The following is a 12,746-nucleotide window of genomic DNA, read 5'->3' as shown; positions in this document are numbered from 1 at the left end:
AGGTAGAGATGGCAAGCTCCCATTATCACCATGTTAGTACTTTTATCTTGTACTTGAAATGCATGATGTTAGCCTCCTAACAGGCTCACCTAATTACCGTTCCTCCCAACTCAACAAATTCTACACTCTACATTAGCTGAGGGATTCATTTCCTACTATAAGACTGGAGCACTCCTGTGTACATTTTATATTCTATCTATAAACATGTATTAAATGAAAACATTAATAAAGATCAAGGTAAAAAATCATGTATCTGGGTACTCTAAATTTAAAAACAGTGTACCTTATTTGACTGGTGTGGCTCAGTGGTTGAGCTTCGACCTATGAGCCAGGAGGTCATGGTTTGACTCTTGGTCCTGGCACATGCCTGCGTTGCAGCTCAATCCCCAGTGGGGGGCATGCAGGAGGCAGCATATCAATGATGTTTATTACTGATGTTTCTCTCTTATTATTGATGTTTCTAGCTCTCTCTCCCTCTACCTTCCTCCTTGAAATAAATAAACATATATTTTAACACACACACACACACACACACACACACACACACACACAAAACAGCTTACCTTGGGGCTTTACAGACTAATGGTCATCTTTTCCCTACTCGATCTTATTAAAAGTTACATCAATTGACCTTGCTTATATCTTTATCATTTCAATCATGATATGGGAGGGACTAGGGAGCAGAGGGAATTACGCCTATTGATCATACTCTCCATAAGTTCCACAAAATTTTAAAAGTAGTATGGGTTTGAAATGATGGCTTTTCAGCTTTTAAAATAAAAATGTTAGAAGAAACAATATAACAGTAGATGTAAGAAGCAGTGAGAAGGGGCAATAACTTCCAAGCAAGTTTTCTAGCTCAAATGTTTGTAGTCACATCAGCCCAAGTTCCTTCCTTTCTGCAAAATCATAAGACATGTTTTGGCAGTACCAGCCACTGGACGCCAAGATGCATGTTGCCTGAAACGTTTGCATGGATGGTTGTTTTGCACGGTTGTTTCAACTTCCAAATGTGCATGCAAAGTCTCCCAAAACTGGATCACAAGTGGCCTGGGAACAGAGATTTATCTCTGTGCTGTGGGTTCCCTATAGGACTTGGAGAATTAGGACCTAGAGAAGGGGCTTTATATATATTTACTGTATGAATCAGAATTATCCCTAAAATCCCAGGCATGTGTCTCAGTATCAAAGTCTTCTGTGAGGAGAAAATAGTATTCTTAGTGAGATAATCACCTTTCGGTTATGTATCTTAAAGAAATTGGTAGATAGGAGAAGGGTGAACAAACGCATATTTTTTAAAAAGGTAATGCATTTTTTAATTTTTATCTTGAGTTATTTCTGAGGAAGGGGTGTGTAGGTGTGTGTGTGTGTGTATGTGTGTGGGTGTGTGTGTAATTCAGTTCCAGTTTTTTGCACAGCCATGCACATCATCTACAAAAGAGCTAAAGAAATTCCCTTTTTCATATCTGTATTTAAATGATGCCTCAGTAGATTGGATATCATTATCCTAAGCCTCAGCTCACACTTAATGAAAGAGCCAGTATAAATTATTTACTGAATGTCATACTTCAGGTTTTAAATTCAATATATTGTGATACATATGCTACATAATTTAAGAGGTGGACAAATTACAGTATGGCACCTGCACATGCTTCTCCATTCGGTCATTCCTATGGCCTGGGTTAAAGTCTCCCTCGCATCAATAATTTAACAAAAACCCACCAAGTCTCTCCTTAAAAATAGCCAGTATCCAAAAACCTACAAGGGAAAGCGATCCATTTAACTTGGGACAAATCTCACATGCTGAATGATTTAGCAGTCGAATTCTAAGCTTCAATAAGTCACTGAAATGTTGTGAGCAGAGGGATCAAATGGGAGAACAGAAAGTTTCCCTGACGAGCTTTACTCTCTGTCTTTTGCTGTCTTTGGGTCACTTCACTTGGTGTGTTGGATATTTTTTCGATTGCATTTAACTTCCAGTTTGTTCCTCTCTTGTGGGCCAGAATCCACTCTGCTTGTCTTGCCTGCTACTTTGCTTTTTCTCTTTCCTCTGTTTTCTTTCCCATTAGTAATTATTTATTAGTCTCTGAGGTGCAGCCCAGGATTTTTCATGGTATTTCTCCCACTTCCTCCAGCCCCTTTGGTCACTGCTGAATGTTCGGAGGGGAGAGCAGGCTTTGACATGTCCGTTATGTGTATCTGGAGCAGTCCACTGGAAAAGCTATACAATTACCGGTTCCCTGGCATCCTTTCTCCTTGGCTTTCTGGCCAGGAGAGACCGGCTGAGGAGGAAGTGTGGTTCGATGCTTAGAACACACAGTGGTGGAGAAGTCTGAGCCCTGGCTCTGTCTCCTGGCTCCTCCACCAACTTCATGTCTGAAAGCAATGTAACCATAGGCAATTGCTTTTTGTTGTTCTCTCTTTCTCTCTCTGAAATTAAGGTAAGAAATCTATTGGTTGCCGACACTCTTTCACCTTGCATAAATGAATATAAGATAGGAACTGGTTCATTAAGCCTACAGGGAATTAAAACTGATATACTTATGGTACTTTGACATCCTGAGTTGAGAGGACCATTTTCTTTTCCTTGAAAAAGATTAATTTGTCATGTGAGCATGGACAGAGAGTTGGGATCATTGGAAACAATTTATAGTCACTCTTCCCTTTCCCATCTGTAATCATCATGTCTATTTTTAGGGGAGTGCTTCTAGAATTTTAATTGGTACACAGATTACCTTATTAGTATGCCGATTTTGATTCAGTGGGTCTGGGATGGGGCCTGAGATCCTGCATTTCTAACAAGCGCCGGGCGATGTTGATCTGCTGGTCTTCCACTCTCTAGCCCCCAGCTGTTTCCTTCCCCACCACATCCAGACTGTCTCCTCTGGCCAGTACTCCTCTTCTCTCCACTCTCCATTTAAACTTCCCAGTCCTGTGTCCCATTTTCCAGATGCCTTGTGCTATGTCATCTTGATGGGTAGCCTTTTCATGGCTCCAAAACTACTTCTCACCCTTGCCCAAAAATAGCACATCCCTCTGAAGTCTGACTCTATATCTCCCTGCCCTTGTCATTGTCATTTGCGATCAAGTCTATCCCATCATTTGGTAGAGATGGCATTTGAATTATAACCATCATCACCAATCTACCTCTTGTGATCAGTCTATAACAGTGGTCGGCAAAATCATTAGTCAACAGAGCCAAATATCAATAGTACAATGATTGAAATTTCTTTTGAGAGCCAAATTTTTTAAACTTAAACTATATAGGTAGGTACATTGTTATTAACTTAATTAGGGTACTACTAAGGCTTAGGAAGAGCCACACTCAAGGGGCCAAAGAGCCGCATGTGGCTCGCAAGCCGCAGTTTGCCTACCATGGGTCTATAATATCCATATAGCCAGCCCATCCAATACCTGCTTTCCCAATTTTCTTATCTATTTTTAAAAAAATAAAAATGAACTTTACTTCCATTCCACTACAGCTAACCACTCCAAGATCCACACCCTAGAACTGCTATATATCAGAGATGTTAAGTCCTATTCTCCTATTCCCTGACTTCCTGTCCTTCCAAGTCTCTGTTCTACCTGTGCCGATCCCTGATCTTTTAATGCCTCCATCCTTGATGTCTCCACTGTCTCCTGACCTCTTGTCTTTGTGTATGTAGCCTGGATCTTCTATATGATCATTCCAACTCTTCTCTTACAAATACATTCCTTGTGCTCCTTTGTTTTTCTTTCTTTCCATAAATTACTGCATCATTTGCCCTTATTCTTCCTAAACCTGGAAAGCTGCACATGACCAAAGAGAGTAACGCAGTCATGCAAACTGATGCCACCACGCAGCCTTGTATTAACCTCCACTGGGCCCTTGCACAATTCAACAATTCATTCATTTACTGTTGATCAGTTCCTTGAGCCACTCCAGACTTTTACCCCCTCCTCAAATCTCCAGTTCAATCCAGTCCACATTTCAAGCCTCAATAGATAACCTGAAACTATTACATTAAAATTAGAGCAGCTCTCCTAGGTGAACTCCTTCTATCTTCCACTATCTTATAAGCTTATCTTTATCCACACCCATCTTTACTTCCTTCTTCCTCTGCATTCTTACATGATGAGGTATTTCTCCTTCTGTTAAGGCAAGACACAATCACTTTTGCGCTGATCAGTTCTTCTCTGCTCATCATTGAATTTCTTCCAGGCTCACATCAATTACTTCCATCGATTCTTCATCTTCACATTTTGCTTCCCTCCACCCTCCTTTTCCCAGGTCTGCAACTTGTTATATGTAATTCTCCAGCCTCATCGCTCACAGTTTCTTGCCCCACATTCATGAAACACTAGGCAGGGTCATACCTTGGTCATTTTGCTGATGCTGTACTGTTAACTGGAATATTCTTTCATTGTTAGGCAGTCTGGAAAACTTCCACTAATCTTACAAGACCCAAATTGGGTGCTGCCTCCAGGCAGGCTTTCATGACTCCCACAGTCTAAGTTAGTCACCTTGCTTTCAGGTTGCCATCCATACCTTAGAGTTGCCATAGCAAACTTACTTGCTTTCCTATATTTTATTGTAATTATCTATGTGGCTGTCTCCCTTGTGGACTGGGTGCTCCTTGAGGACTAGAATTCTTACTTTATTTTTATATTCCCAATGACTGGAACAGTGCCTGTAATAATGTGGTTGAGAAATTGATACTGGTTAAATAAGTGAGTAAATAGGAATTGCTCTTAAAATGAACATAGTGTCATATATGTCACCTTGGATCAAAATAGCTTCATTTTATAGAATTCTTTTGGGGGCATATATGCATTTTATCACAGGGGCAGCTTTTAAAGATAATAATAATAATGTTAATAATACAGTTTTTGACATAACACCTGCTGTTTATTGAGTTTGTCTTAGGTGCTATGCTAAATGATTCACACATTATGCCATTAAATCTTTATGACTCTGAAAGCAATACTATTATCAAATTTTTTAAAGGTGAGAGTTGAGAATCAGAAAGGTTAAGTAACATACTGAAGTCACATAACCAGGAGGTTGCAGAGCTAGTTTTTGAACCTTAGCTAGGCTGGTTGAGAGATCCATGCCCTGAGTACCACATGCACTGCCCTTCCATCCACTGGCTGCTCTTTCCTACCGCTGGTCTCTCCTTCCCTACTCCTCTGCAATGTTTTTCCTTAGCCTGACTTGCCTCTGCAGCTTGAGCACCCTCCTCCATTCTCCCTCCTCCCTCCACCCATGTCAGGACACCGTAAATATTATGATGTCAGTGGCGTTCTGTTCTATAGCTCTCTATCTAATCTACACTGCAGAGTGATTGCTTCCAAGAAGCCCAAGGGTTGAGAGAATTCATTTCTTAATAATCATTGAATAGTGAAATGCTAATACTTAACACTATTTGCCTTAGAAAATTAGGACTCTACAGAAGCAAGGCATTCTGTGGGTCATTCTCATGATAATGCAGTTTGGGATAGTTGGAAATGTACTTTTATTGACCATTTCTTCTCTACCTTTGTCAATAGCAAAATTGTACTGTAGGATAATTCTGCAGCTTGGACCAAGGGCAATTCTACTAAGTGAGTTAGAAGCCCTGCATATGTCACCCTGTTGGAAAGTCCTCAGTGCAGGTATAAGGCAAGAGGAATGAAAGTCTTTACTTGGTGACATGTGGATGGTATACTTAACGCACACATCTCCAGAGGCTGTCCTGTCTGTATAGACTGCTTCTAGACTCTGAAACTAGAAGGAAACTAAGTTACAAAGACTTAATCAAGGAATTATCTGATTATCATTTTTTCTTTTTAAATTTATCTTTATTGTTGAAATATAAATTATTATTTACAGATGTTCCCCTACTACTTCCCCCATTGACCTCCCCCCCCCCACCCTTCCCCTGAGGCCTTCACCACACTATTGTCTGTGTCCATAGGTTATAGCTAAATTGAATAATATTTGCTTAATGTACAGAATTACAATACAATTCTTACTGAAGTCTACACAACTTGATGTTAAATATTTATCATGTCTTTCTTTTAGGACCACCACTGTTTCCAAAGTCTGTCCAACTTTTCCCTGGTCTTCAATGTGAAGGCATTGTTGTACCTGTTGTAATATTAATGACATAATGCTTTAGGTGATAACACTTAAATAAATTTTACTTCCTACTCAATCCATATGTGAAGCCTCTATTCACTTGTCATAAGTATCTCACTCATTTAAATAAATAAAAAATACCCTGTGTTCCTAATAAAAAAGTAAAAGTATGCAGGTGCACTTGTGGTTTAATAGTAATAAATAGTAATCAAACCTGTGCAAAAGAGATGAAAATGTAGGTCATTTTTAATTGTATGAACATTCATGGAGGGTCTAAATTAAAATACTCTTGAATGTATATCTTCTATAAATGTTTATGCTACTATAAATATAAGATGTATTTATATCTTATTGTGGGTATATTTTTTAAAAATCCAATATGAGATTGAATCATATTGTGGAATTTCATATGTCCTCCCAAAGGATATTTTATTATTTAGAAACATCCTTTGGAATATTAAATGCCAAGTAGTCGAGGATGCAATTGAGACCATCTCCATTTATAAATCACTTTTAAACTTCTTTATTTTAACCTTATCATTTCCTGAAATAAGTGTTTATAAAGGATTAACTCCTCATTGGCTCATTTCAAAAAGTTATCACCTTCTCAAGAATACATATAAGACAGGCTTTCCAGACTAGGCTAAGCAGGATATTTCTAAGCCTCTGCAGGCAAAAGGAATGGCCAGCTTCTCCTTTCGGGATACTTCTAGGTCTGGGGTTCTAGAATTCAACAGAAGAAATGGCTGTAAAGATCTAAAGGTCATGAGTCAAAAGCAACCTTTAGATCACAGGATCCCTGGATGTTTATCTCCCTGATAACAGTTGGTATTGGAATGAAGTCTAGAATGTAGAATGCCTTACTCTTTACTCCTATTGCTAAACCCTATTGCTCAATGTAAACAGGGTTCTTTTTCTATGAAGCAAAAATATTCCAATTGTGACATCACCATTGGTTGCTGAGGAGAGGATTAGGTTATCACCAATAAAGGCTTATCGCCCTAGAATGAAAGGATGGAGCAAATGAAAACACAAGGAACACAACACTTGTCCCCTTCCTAAGTGCATAACCTTCCATGCGGAGCGCAATAAAGATGAACTACAGAGAAGGAGGCTTTGGCTCAAGTCCTCTGGGAGAGGTTAGAAAAGCAGCAAATTAACCTGTCTGATACCTTATCAGTCACTTTTGAGTAATCAACTAAGTTAACATTCTTGCCTTCCACAAATCATTAAGTCATATATCATAGACCCGGAAATCTCCTAGTTCCCCCAGCATAAAGTATGGGTGGAATGTGAGGAAATGTCAGATTAAGAGGGCTTTTCCCATCAAAAGAGAATTAGTGGTTCCCTTGGAACTTTAACCATTTTTAATCTGAGTAAAGTCTGCCCCAGTAATACCAGGAAGGCAAATTGTTCCTAATCTATGGTGCTGTTTCATGGGTTAAATCAGGACTTAATGGAATTGCACTGAGGGTTCTAAGGGAACAATGGTGAACTCAATGACAACACCTTTATAACCCCCAAATGTCACGTGCACAAATACAAGATAGAGGACATGAAAGGGTGTTAAGCTTGGACTCATTCTTCATGGTTTTAGTGAAAGAGTAGTGGGAGGGAATGGCTTGTAGATAACCTATTGTTCCACCTCCTCCCTTTGCTCTCTTACCAAGATCCTGCTATTTCATGATTAAATTCATGATATAATTTTTACTCTTGCCTCAACTTCTCCACCCCTCTGAGAAATTCAACACAAAGCATGGAGATAACAAAACCTATTAGAAACGGCACACACAACAAAAACAAATTAAGAGCTACCATGCTGTGCCCAGGCCAACATGTCAAGAAGACTTCTCTATCCTCCCACAGTTGGCTTAGCTTGGGGCTCATATAATAGAGATTCACTAGATTCTTGCTGAATATTTAGGTATTTTCATATCCACTGAGACACTGAAGATAAATCTGTGGGAATCAGAATTACATGCAAACCCATGTGGCTCTGTGCCCTCTTATGCTGGTAAACAGGGCTGTAGGGTCTGCACTTGGTTTTGAATTCCTGTCCCAGAGGTCAGCAGAACCTGGAATGGCTTTCCCATCCCATCACCCTGGCATGCTTTGGCTAGAGAGATCTGACTAGCATTAACACCGTGAGAAGCTTTGAGAGGAAGACAAATAATAAAAGCACAACCCAAGTTGGTGGACTTTTATGCAAATGACTTATGTCTTATTTATCTTTTTGTCTCTCAAGGTACTAGCCAAGTTGTCTAGCCTCAAACCTTCCTTACTATCTGGTTGGTAGGGATGGGCTTCTCTTCAACTTTCAACTGAATAGTGGGCACATGAACTGGTTTTATGAAAAGCACTAGCTGGTTAAGATAACCCCACCAGCTCCCCCAGTCTGCACAGCCACTCTCACCAGCTGTGACCAAGACAGGTGGCCTATTAGAAATTTCATCAACAGCAAAGAGGGGGGGATGCATGCCTTGACCTCCATAGCACTACACAATTTTACTAAAGGCTTCTTCTGCCTTTATACTCTAGATTTGCCAGTCTTCTCCACAAAGAGCTGTACTTTGGGAACTCTGGGATCTCATTATAAACCAGAAACACCACACTGCTGGCACATTTCTGCCTAAATCTCCCACTTCCAAACCTCACTCAACTCATGCGAGAGGTTACAAATCTTAAATCCTGCCTGAGTTTCCAGGGCCACTCGGACACTGTTGCAGGAACCCACGGCTGTGTGTTACATAGTGGTATAACAGGGCCATCATTTTATTGCTCATGATTCTGTGGGTTAGGAATTCAGGCAGGGCTTAGTGGGACAGCTTGTCTCTGCTTCATGTGATGTGGCTGGACTCATTCATGCAGCTGCACTCAGCTGTTGGCTGGGCTAGGCTGGAGGACCCAAGAGGGCCTGATGCTAAATGTCTGCTGGGTCACCTTAGTTCTCCTCCTCTCGGCCTCTCCTCACAGGACCTCAATATGGTTTCTCATCCTCCAGCGCTTCTGTCTCCACCTGCTCTCTCTTCCCCTCCAGCAGGATAATCTGGCCGTTTTTAGAATTGGGAGAGTTAAAGGTAAAATTATAAAGTCTCTTAAAGCCTGAGCTTGGAAGTTTCAGAATATGCCTTCTGCAGCATAGAATTGATCAGAGCGAATCCCCAGGTCAGCCCAGACTACAGAGGTGAGGAAACAGATCCCCCCTTTTGATGGGAGAGGTAGCAAACATGGACAGACTTGGGAGAAGTTGTGAGCTGTTGTCTCTGTACACCCTGTGGTTTGGACCACTAGAAACTGCTGCTCTCTGTAAGGCTGATATGTAAGGTAGTCCCTAAATTTTTGCCCGGCCCCATCTCTGTTTCTCTCAGTACCAGACCAGGCACCTAACTAATATGCCTTAGCTAATCTGAACCCACTCAAGCCATGGCCTGGAGCATACCCTGAGTGTACTTGCTCGTGGCACATACACTGTTCATGCAGCAGAGGGGGAGCTGGGAGCTATTGATTTCCAAAGACCTCTAGACCATTTCATAATAGAACTGTGGTGAGAAGTGACCCCGTTCTCCCTCCCTACCTCTAGCCCTGATCTTTGGTCTGGGTCACCCTGGAGACATTTGTGTGACCATGTGCCATTGGGCCTTCCTCAACTTACTCTCTCAGCTCAGACTTTAAGTGTTATTTTCATTGGCTCTGTACGTCCCTGCCCTGTTCCAGGATCTTCACAGCTAACCTGTACTACCTGTCCTTTTCCTAAAGTCTTCCTCTTGGTTCAAATACCTATGGGGCATGTGGCATGGGCGGGGGGGGGGGGGGATGCAGAATGGAAAATGAAAACTGATTAGAATGTATACATTTGGTCCCACCTTGACACTAAGCCTTTGTCCCTGTTCCCTCCACCTTCAACCTTAGGCAAAATTCCAAGAAATGATCTTTGCTCTTTACTGAGAAGGGCCGTGATAGACACACCCCATAGGATGCTTTTTGTATATCCGAGTGAGTAAAAGGTCATATACTTTGTACGCAACTTCAGACTTTGGTTGAGAAGTTGTGATTGGATAAGTATTACAGGACAATAAAAAAACAGGATGTGGCATCAAGGAAAACACAAATATTATCTTAAAATAATATGCCAATCTGCACATAGAGACAAATCTATACTCCATATAAATATCATCCGTATTTTACTCAAATACACATGACTCCTCTATACCAGTTCACATGGCACAGTGGTTCCTAAGGGTCACACACCATGATAGGAATATAGTGAAATAAGGATAAACTATATCCCCAGGAAAAAATGTAAAGAAAGATAACATTTTGTATTCATTTCAAAACATTGGCTGATCCCATGAGCTTTAGCTCCATGAACTTATAAAGATTTCCAGAGGAGGTGGGATGTGGCCTTTTGGAAAAATCTCAAGGAAGATGAAGATCAACTTAGAGCAATTTTAATGGGAATTACATGGTCAGGACATATGCATTCTCCTTCAGCATTCCATTCTAATTAATGTCTCACGTGGATCTTATTACGCAGGTGACCTCCTGCCCTTTGGTCATCTCCACCTTTCTTTCAAAACATCTAATGGAAGTATCCTATCATAACCATCAAGCTTTCAGGCCAGTGCCCCTTCTTTGGAGGGAAAAAAGCCCTCTTAATCTTCACCTCACATGCATCATAGTTCTGAGTTTAGTCAGAGGAGGATCCTATCCTGGAGGATTTGAATGACTGTCACACAATCTTCTAGGGCATCGGTTCTCAACCTTTGGGGGTCGAACGACCCTTTCACAGGGGTCGCCTAAGACCATCGGAAAACACATATTGTTTTTGTGATTAATCACTATGCTTTAATTATGTTCAACTTGTAACAATGAAATTGGGGGTCGCCACAACATGAGGAACTGTATTAAAGGGTCTCGGCATTAGGAAGGTTGATAACCACTGTTGTAGGGGAACAGAAACAAATCTGCACAAGGTCAGGTGTAGTTTGGGCATTTCTGAAGCCAAGTACTAAGTTCATTTTTATGGGCAATGTGTGCAGATGCTGTGCTCTTAACGATTTACCATTTCAAAGGAGGTCTAAGAAGAGTCATGAAATGTAACCTGATAGTCAAATCTGAAAGCACTTGAGACTTCCCAAGCATAGCTCAGCATCTCTTCTTATATATATAGTTCAAGTGCAATGTCTAGTCCAACAGAAATCCAATTGTTCAGATGGCCTTCACACTACACATTTAACAAATTTGCCTCATTTCTAGATTATCACTGGCTCAATCCTGACCATGAAGAGGAAAATAAAATAATATAATAACACCCTGGGCAGGTAGAGTGCCTTTTATCAGTGATCTCAAAACACCTCATAAGCGTTAATTAGTTCTCTAAACATGCTGGGAGTGAGATGTGGTTATGACCGTCGTGCTGATGAAGAAGCAGATGTTGGGTCAGGGATCGGTGACTTACGATGAACCACCCAATCTTGACCAGGTCTGGATAGGAAGAAGGAAAAAATGTTTAACTCAGAGATAGAGCATTGAAACTACTTGCCCAGCTTTGGTCATCAATTGCCAGTTAACACTGCCCTGGCCCCATCCATCATCACCATTTGCTGTTTCTTCCTTGTCTGATCATCTTTAATCTCATAACCAGCTATCATAAGCACGTCACTGAAGCAGATATTGTTCAAGCTGACCTTTATAACTTCCTGCAAACCAAATAAAAAGGAAGCAGGACAGTAAGAGTATAACACATTTATTTCTCAAGCCTCCCAGAGGATTCATTTTAAGGACAGTCTGGGCTGGAATATCAGACTATAATCAAACCCACTGTAGCCCTTGAAGACTCAGTTTTGAATGAGTTGTTCTTCCTGTGGGCACTAATGATAAGATGCTATCTGGCTCCAAGACGCTCCAATATATTGGATAAAGTGCGGCTAATTTTAGTCTTTCTTGTTGCATATTACATACCGTGAACTGGCTAAGGCACTGTGTTAAGAGAGTAATGTCTATTCAGAGGGTATGCTTGCTACATCTCACTCACATATATGTGAATTATGCTCTCCTTTTCCTCTATCCTCATTAATCCTCTAGTTTTCCAAACTTTCTCAGTAAAGCACATTCAAGCCTCAGTCTGGGATTAATATTAGAACCAGAATAAATCCAGATCAATGCTCAGAAAGATCATCTTACCAAAAAGATTTCAGCCCTAACCGGTTTGGCTCAGTGGATAGAGCATCGGCCTATGGACTGAAGGGTCCCAGGTTCGAGTCTGGTCAAGGGCATGTACCTTGATTGCGGGCACATCCCCAGTAGGGGGTGTGCAGGAGGCAGCTGATCGATGGATGTTTCTCTCTCATTGATGTTTCTAACTCTCTATCCCTCTCCCTTCCTCTCTGTAAAAAATCAATAAAATATATTTAATTAAAAAAAAATTCCAGGAGCTTCTCAATCTGTCTGACCTCTTCAATGGAAAACATCTTCCCTTTTTTTCTGTTAATATAGCAAACCTTTGATAAAACAAAAATACGTATTATTCTATAAAATATATATTAAAATATCAGAATATATTTGTTTCCTGTATCTTCTCTTCACTTCCCAAAATAGGCAACAGACAGAGATTAGGACTTAAACAATGATAACCACTATGGAATGA

The 12,746-nt window shown here is 40.6% G+C and overlaps 1 long non-coding RNA gene across 2 annotated transcripts in view; it reads right to left on the bottom strand.

Annotated features, from left to right (window-relative positions):
- Positions 1-10,983: 10,983 nt before the first annotated feature.
- Positions 10,984-12,746, bottom strand: part of LOC118663792 — a 38,469-nt gene continuing 36,706 nt past the window's right edge. For both annotated transcript variants that reach the window (XR_004970143.1, XR_004970144.1), the window contains exon 3: positions 10,984-11,584. This is a non-coding gene — a long non-coding RNA (uncharacterized LOC118663792). The remainder of the gene's footprint in view (positions 11,585-12,746) is intronic.

This window comes from Myotis myotis, unplaced genomic scaffold (assembly GCF_014108235.1).
Source record: "Myotis myotis isolate mMyoMyo1 unplaced genomic scaffold, mMyoMyo1.p scaffold_m19_p_9, whole genome shotgun sequence".
NCBI lineage: Eukaryota > Metazoa > Chordata > Mammalia > Chiroptera > Vespertilionidae > Myotis > Myotis myotis.
Note: the sequence above shows the minus strand (reverse complement) of the source record. Positions and strands in the feature narration are given on the sequence as shown.